Below are 8,438 nucleotides of genomic sequence, written 5' to 3'. Positions count from 1 at the left end.
CACCCCAGATGGGACTCGAACCCACAATCCCTGGCTTAGAAGGCCAGTGCCTTATCCATTAGGCCACTGGGGCCACGCACAGTGACCTTGAAATGCTGCATATTGTTTAGCATACAGCTGGTTCATTGTGAACAACAGAATGGAGAAAATGCTTATTCAGCTCCTGAGCAGAGCTCTGAGCTTCACTTTGTTTGGTCGGTGTTTCTGTTGTTTGTGGAGACTCATGATACCACATAAGGACCAGAGAGTAACTACGATCTGGATCACTGGGTCTAGTTACATTAAACATTAAGTCTTTATGAGTCTTGGAAGCATCTTTCTGAATTTATACCACAAACAAGTAAGAAAGCTCTGAAGGCAAAAGGTGATTCAGCCCTTTACTATCAAGGTGCACCTAATAAAGTGTCCAGTGAGTGTATTTTCCTATCTCTAGTCCATTTATATTCCTGTCTTTTGTGTCCTTACTCCCAGTTGGCTTACTTCATTTCCCATTTACACCACTATCATTCCAGTCTATTCCAGTTTCTCCATGCCCATTTCTATTTCAAATCCCACTACTGTTCCTATTCCCATTTCCAGCTCCTCTATCAATTTCTTTTTCCATTCTCAGGCCCGTCTTCCTAGCACTTGGTTATTAATAAAGTCATGTTTAAAATGAGTAATTGTATAATATTAAAGAAAATGAACAACATTTCCACCCCTGCAGCATTTAAAAACTGTTACTTTAACCAATAGTCAATACACACAGAGACTAAAACACAGAGTGTACTATGTAGTGTCAGGCTAACACCCACAGTGTGGGGTAAAGCAAGTTATATGCTATGGTTCAGAGCTCTGACAGGAATTACTTATCGTTCTTCTTACACACACACACACACACACACACACACACTGATTCAGAGATTATCAACGAGTATGGCCATTGAGTGGAAATTAATTTGCCACTGGTAATGGATAGAGACATTTTGCTGAGATGCGTAAAAACAGCTGAACTGCCAGCGATTACCTGCTGGAATCAGCCTTCATCAATATCAGGATAATTACAAAGCACTTCTGGCAGTGCGTGAAATGAATGGAGCGTGCAACAGATTGGGCGGTGGCCATAGATGTCTGCAGATATTAGGCCTCCTCCTCAGAGTGGCTCCACAAGGGGTTGAAAGCTACCTGAACAGACTGGAGCTGCTGCTGCACCAGCAGCTTCAGGAGGCGGGTAAATCGGAAGAGAACTGAGTGTAAGAGAAAAGCACGTTCGGGAGTAGACTGAAGAAGAGAGCAAAATTAGAATGAAATAAGTATTACTCACCATAAATGTATATATACTTATATGAAAAAGACTGTCGAGAGTCCTGTGAAACACTAAGTCCACCCCATGATTCAGTAGCTTGCAGAACCACCTTCAGCAGCATGGTTTTGTGCATTATGACCAGACATGTCCACTTTGGTCTCGTCTGTCCAAAGGACATTGTTCCAGAAGTCTTGTGGTTTGTTTAGATGTTACTTTGCAAACCTAAGCTGTGCTGCAGTGCTCATTTTAGAGAGAAGAAGCCTTTTCTTGGAAACACTTCTAAACAAGTAATATGTGTTCAGTGTTTTTCTAATTGTGCTGTCATGAACTTTAGCATTTAACGCGCTAACTGAGGCCTGTTCTTTTTTATAAAACTCTACTCATATTTTATAGAGACACGTGTGTGTGGAGTTTGCCAGATGTGAGATGCTGAAATTCAAACCCACAGAAAAATGGTCTAAGACTGAAAGTTATTTCTTGAAACTGCAAACGCGAGTTGTCAAAATAAGGGCTTGGTAATCCTTCCACAGCTTTTGACCCTATCAAATCTGCTTTTTTGAGCAGAAATGCCAGAAAAAATTTTCATCTTTAAGCACTTAAAAGTAGAGGTAGAACAGGGTTGATTTCCGCGCTTTTTAACCTTTGCATGAATTGCTGATCATTGAAACATTTTTAAATATCCATTAATTCATTAAATCAAAGTTTAAGGTGTGTAAACATCCTTTTGCTCAATGGGTTTCAGTAAAAACAGTTATCTTAAAAAATAATGTAAAACTTTTTATTTTCTCAGATAGAATAGAGCTATCACTAAGTTTAGAAATGAACACCACCTAATGGCTCTTATAAGGAGTTCGCTCCTATTAAAAGGTATTTAATTATGAGATGAGCTCCTTTGAGATCAACGATAAATAACATCGATGTGTAGCAAATGAGCACATCTTTAGTGGTTTTGTTTCTGATTCTAGGCGGTAATAATTAACTGTCTACACCCTGAGAGACTTAATGCTTTTATTCTCCTCAAGCGTTCAGAAGCAAACGTCTTCAGATTAGGGCCAAACAGCAGCATTTTACAGTGTCTATGGCTACGTTCACACTGCAGGTCTTAATGCTCAATTCCGATTTTTTGATCAAATCTGATTTTTTTGTCTGCTTGTTCACACTACAAATAAAATGTGACAGCAAACGCGCTCCAGTGTGAACCCTCAAAGTGTCCCTTAGGCGCAAAAGAAGACGTCACACACAACGCGCTCTGTTTAGACCCAGACCAAACAGTATTGTTTGACTGATGGCTCTTAATATAAAGATTTGTTTCGGACTTTACGTTTCCCAATTTTGCTTTAAGTTATAAAGTTATTTTGTTATTTACAAATGGCCTAATAATGATCCTTATTGCTGTTTTAGAGAGGAGCGGTGCTTCAAATGATAGTTGAAGATTTCTGTCAGAATCTGCAGATTGTACAGTACAAATAAAATGTTCACGTTGTCTTCCTAACAGTTTCACTGGATGGCCAGGAAGCGTTCACGATGTCTTCTCTGGCGCTGATAATTGGCGTCTGTCTTGTGTCAGTGACGTAAAAGACAGATTTAATGCGACATGACCGTTCAAACAGCAGTCGCTTTCTAAAACATCGGATATGTATCGGATTCAGTACCACATACGAAAGTGACCCAGATCGGATTTGAAAATATCGGATTTGTGCCGTTCACACTGTAATAACATGATCGGATATGGGTCGCATAGGGTCAAAAAAGTCGGATTTGATGCGCTTTCGCCTGCAGTGTGAATGTAGCCTATGCTTCTCAAACTCTATGTGGTATCCCCCATTTCAGAAGCCAGAGGCAGAACTGGCTACACACCAGTGCCATGATGGTGGAAATATGGGTGGGCCCACAGCTGGAGCCGATGATGTTCAAATTCAGTCAAAAATGATTTCTTTGCACTGACATGACCCCAGTTTCTACAAAGCAACACTGTCTGACGTTCGAGCCTCGCTGGAAGACAAAGATCGGTAAGGCGGTTTGAGTTGGTCGGCAAGGAGGGAGATGGAGGGGTGTCAAGGGTGACAATCTTTGTCTTTCCCAGACTTCACTTCCATTTCTCACATGGAACCACTTTGCGTGCCCCCCTCTCCTCTTGGCCTCTCCTTTCTGTCCTCTCAGACAGCAAGCAAGAGGCAGTATTCGGTTACCTCTCCAGCTGAAGGGTTACTTCAGTCCATCGCTGGGATGAAAAGATGACTATTTTTCCTGCCCTTCTCCAATCCAACTGTTTTTTAAGGTGAGAGGCTCAGGGAGGAAGGAAACTATTAGACGAGGGGTGAAGCAGGGCCTAGAGACTCAGCTGCCAGCCTCCTTAGCCCTAGCCTGGTGGGAAGGAAGAGGATCTGGATCTAGAAACCCGAGATCTCTCATAACGTCTGGGAATGACCTAAGTATAACTTCCGCTGCCCCTCCGCCATCCTCATCCTCATCCTGTTGTATCCTATAACGGTTTCCTCCAAAGGCTTGCATGCACAAGTGTGTGAAAGCATGAGAACACAGGGGTCGTACCACATATAAGATCATGAACGAAAGAACGAGGTGGTGTCTTTGACCTTTTCAAAGTTATGCTTTGGCTAGGCACACCTCTTCAGGCTTCCAAAGACTGATCAAAACCAGGCCTCCGGTCGGGAGCAGATTTGCATATTTGGGAGAATTTTTCAAATGCCGGGTCTGATCAGAAGAGTCGAGGGGAAATTCCAGCTTTAGCAGTAATGTTTTCACTTTGCTTCATCTGGACGGACGCTTTGTGCGAGTCCCACATCAATCACCGCCTTACTGTCAGAGAGAGGGAGAGCTTTGGGTGGAAAATAAGGCAAAGAAAATGGAGGCCGTGTAGCTTCGTCTGCAATGTGTTCCTTACAAGGGTATCTTCTCTCTGTGCTTCTTTAAAACAGTAACAGTGGCGTAAACAGGCATCATCTCCCCCCTGCATGGCGTCCCAGTGGATGTGTTAAACCTCCCCAGCTGACAAATTGTCAGAGTGACTCGACTGAAGAGCTGATTGCTAGGTTAATATCTGCCATTGATCTCTTCATTGATCATTTGTCCCTTGCTAATGACTGTGACTGGACTGATTTTAAATAATACGTCTCGCTTGTAACCCGACATCAGAGGAGGAGGGATAAGGATCGGAGTATGACCGTTTCTCGGGGAAGGAAACCGCTGCGAAAAATCAGCTTGAAAGGCCAGAGGAAATTGAGACAATATTAAAAAGAAAAGGTTCAATCTGTAAGCTCTTTTTCCCTGCTGATCAGAAGGGCTGCGGACTACCGCTGGGCTCCTTAACATCTGGTCGGGCAATTTACCCCGCTCTGACGACTGGAAAGGTTAAACCACTAAAATCTAATATTTGCCTGGAGGGGGTCAAGGCACTGCAATTACAAGGTACAATCGGCAGGGCTAATCAGCTAGTAGCGCGTACCAGGGGCTCGGCTGGGCAAATAAGCCCTGATCAGAAGCGCCTTGCTCTGCCTCTCCTGTTTACTTATTAAACCCTGTTCTCATGTTCAAGGGCCCCACTGCAGCCTCTGGCCCCACACACCCCAAGGCACAGGGGAGTAAATTTAGCTTTTTAAATGGGACCGCACCACTTGGCGAGAAAGCAGCCCCCCGTGTTAATCAGTATCTGTGGCCTTTGTTGCGAAATGATCTCACATTACTTTTCTCCAATCTGGCAGGCATTAACACCTTGGGAAGGAATGGGATAGGTAGGGATTTGTACCCTGAGGAGGAGCTGCAGACAGATGTGTGTGTGTGTGTGCAAGGACACCGATGAAGGCCCATGTCTCAGAAGGATGTGTGTTGTTCCACAGTGCTGTTTACATGATTGCTCTTTGACACACATTTCCTAATTGACTGAGTATCAAGTGCAGGATTAGTGTATAATATATCAGAACTGTCTGGTGCACACAACACTTTTGAACAAGGCTCGGGGAACAATTACTGGTAATTAAATATGTGCCAGTTACTGGAAAAGATAATTATGTCCTTGGTGTATAACACCAATTAATTACTTTTATTTCAGCGAGCAAAGCTTTTAAACGGCAGCGGAAGCCATTCGAATGGCGTTCGAGTGCAGGCAACCTCCGTGTTTGCTAATTGCTAAAGTCGTGTTGCGACGCGCCAGAGGTAGAGCGCACGTAAAGTCTTTAAATCGGGTTTTTCACTTTTGTCCTGCAAGCTCATGTCGACTGGAAGGACGGAGAGGATGCAGACATCGTGGTGGTTGTGAAACTGCCATGAAAAATTGACAGTAGCACTCTGGCATTAGCTGCAAACAAGCTCTGCCAAAGCTACACTATACATATATATTTTTACCTCTCTCCTCTCCCTCGTTAGGCATTAAACACTGACATAATGAAAAAGAGACTTCTCGAGGGAGGGCAGAGCTCAGCTCTCTCTTGCTAAGAGGATTGGTCAGATTGGATATAGAGCCTGTGTGGAATCGCAGGTGCTCTGCATATCCTCACACCTTCTTCTTCAACGACACCTCTCCACGCCGAGATAGGAGCGTTAGATTAGCCGTAAACCTCTCCTTCCCCAAAACTAACAGCTTTGAATTCAAGCATGTGTACGCCACTCTTCTTCACATATCAAAGCGGGGCTTCGGGAGAGGTGAAAACCTACGGATTAGCAATGATCTCAGTTTGGGCGTCCGCCTTTTAATGTCTAACTTGGAAAAACCTGTGGCCGATCATTAGTAATCTATTAAATCCACGGCCTAGAAATGGTTACACTGCGAGCTCCTCTGAGCTCCTCTGGCTGATGCTACTTTTCCAACCGCCCCCCCATCGCCCCTCACTTTGGTTAATGAGATACAGAGTCAGATGGGCCAGGCGTGCTCTCTCTCTCTCTCTCTCTCTCTCTCTCTCTCTCTCTCTCTCTCTTTCTTTCTTCCTCGCTCTCTTTGGTCCCGCTGCACACACTACTGTAATTTTTATCTGTCAGCTTGAGTCCTGCACCAACAGCTTAATCCTCAAATAATCATTCAGTCAGGAGTGTGTGGCCCTGTAAATATTGTTGTGTGGATACAGGAGTACAACAAAATATGTGCTCTATCCAGCATGTGGGCATGTGCAGAGGAGTGTTTCTGAGTCTGTGAAGATACTGTTAATGGTAGTACAGGGTGGGCCATTTATACGGATACACTGTAATAACATGGGAATGGTTGGTGATATTAAAGTCCTGTTTGTGGCACATTAGTATATGTGAGGGGGCAAACTCCTCAAGATGGGTGGTGACCATGGTGGCCATTTAGAAGTCGGCCATCTTGGATACAACTTTTGTTTTTTCAATAGGAAGAGGGCCATGTGACACATCAAACCTATTGGTAATGTCACAAGAAAAACAATGGTGTGCTTGGTTTCAACGTAACTTTATTCTTTCATGAGTTATTTACAAGTTTCTCTTTGTTCACAGCCATTGACATGTCGAAGAGGTTAACACATGAGGAGCGGATCGAAATTGTGTTGATATCTGGTGAAAGCAGTAACCGGGTCATTGCAGCAGATTTCAATGCAAGACACCCTACGAGACCACCCATCTCCCATGGTACAGTTAGCAAACTGCTTCCTAAGTTTTGTGAAACTGGTTCAGTGTTGGATTTGCCAAAATGTGGACGCAAGAAAACTGTCACTAATGAAGAAACATCAGTGGCTGTCCTAGCTTCATTCAACAAGAGCCCACAGCGTAGAACTCGCCGCATGTCACTGGAGAGTGGCATTAGTCGAACATCCCTTCGGCGGATATTAGCTACTCACAAATGGCACCCTTACAAACTCCAGCTACTGCAGCATCTCAACGAGGATGACCCAGATCGGCGCACAGAATTTGTAGAATGGGCAAAACAAAGATTGGCAAACTTTTATGTGAATGGTGAAGTTAACAAACAAAACCACCGCTATTGGTCTGACACTAACCCTTGGATGGATCCCTCCAAGACTGTTGGAACAACAAAAGTGATGGTTTGGTGTGGTATATGGGGTACAACGATAGTGGGTCCATTCTTCATCAATGGAAACCTCAAGGCCACTGGATATGTGAAATTGCTACATGATGATGTGTTTCCCTCTTTATGCACTGAAGCTGGCACGTTCCCTGAGTTTTTCCAGCAAGATGGTGCACCACCACATTATGGGTGCCAGGTCCGAGCATTCCTAGATGAACAGTTTACTGGAAAGTGGATTGGTCATCGTGGGCCAGTTGAATGGCCCCCAAGGTCTCCCGATCTGACCCCCTTAGACTTTTATCTTTGGGGTCATCTGAAGGCAATTGTCTATGGTGTGAAGATACGAGATGTGCAGCACCTGAAACTACGGATACTGGATGCCTGTGCTGGCATTTCTCCTGCGGTGTTGCTATCAGTGTGTGAAGAGTGGGAGAAGAGGGTTGCATTGACAATCCAACACAATGGGCACCACATTGAACACATTTTATAAGTGGTCAGAAACTTGTAAATAACTCATGAAAGAATAAAGTTACGTTGAAACCAAGCACACCATTGTTTTTCTTGTGACATTACCAATAAGTTTGATGTGTCACATGGCCCTCTTCCTATTGAAAAAACAAAAGTTGTTTCCAAGATGGCCGACTTTTAAATGGCCACCATGGTCACCACCCATCTTGAGGAGTTTGCCCCCTCACATATACTAATGTGCCACAAACAGGACTTTAATATCACCAACCATTCCCATGTTATTACGGTGTATCCATATAAATGGCCCACCCTGTATATGTGAGTTTGTAGTATGTCACTGTTCCCTACAGGGTAAAGACTGTGACACAGGTGCTTCATACAAATGAAACAATACTTGGATTTGTGTTGTGACGTATCAATAATTGATTCAAACAGTTCTGTCGGTCAAATACGGTGCCTCTAAAGTCCAAAACACAGCAACGTTAGGTCAAAGACAACAACACAAAAACTCAAATTCAATTCAATATTATTTATATAGTGCCAAATCACAACAACAGCTGCTTCAAGGTCCTTTAGCTTGTAAGGTAAAGACCCAATAATCATATGACCCCTATGAGCAAGTGCTTTGGTGACAGTGGGAAGGAAAAACTCCCTTTTAACAGGAAGAAACCTCCAGCAGAGGTGGACTCAGGGTGG

The 8,438-nt window shown here is 43.7% G+C and overlaps 1 non-coding gene across 1 annotated transcript; it reads right to left on the bottom strand.

The window, feature by feature from the left end:
• On the bottom strand, positions 1 to 73 carry trnar-ucu (transfer RNA arginine (anticodon UCU)). The gene has a single exon. It is a non-coding gene; the product is annotated as a tRNA-Arg (tRNA).
• Between the last annotated feature and the right edge of the window lie 8,365 nt (positions 74 to 8,438).

The sequence above is a fragment of the Astatotilapia calliptera genome, chromosome 23, assembly GCF_964374335.1.
Source record: "Astatotilapia calliptera chromosome 23, fAstCal68.1, whole genome shotgun sequence".
In the NCBI taxonomy this organism is placed as follows: Eukaryota; Metazoa; Chordata; class Actinopteri; order Cichliformes; family Cichlidae; genus Astatotilapia; species Astatotilapia calliptera.
The sequence above is the reverse complement of the archived record's forward strand: the minus strand, read 5'-3'. Positions and strand labels throughout refer to the sequence as shown.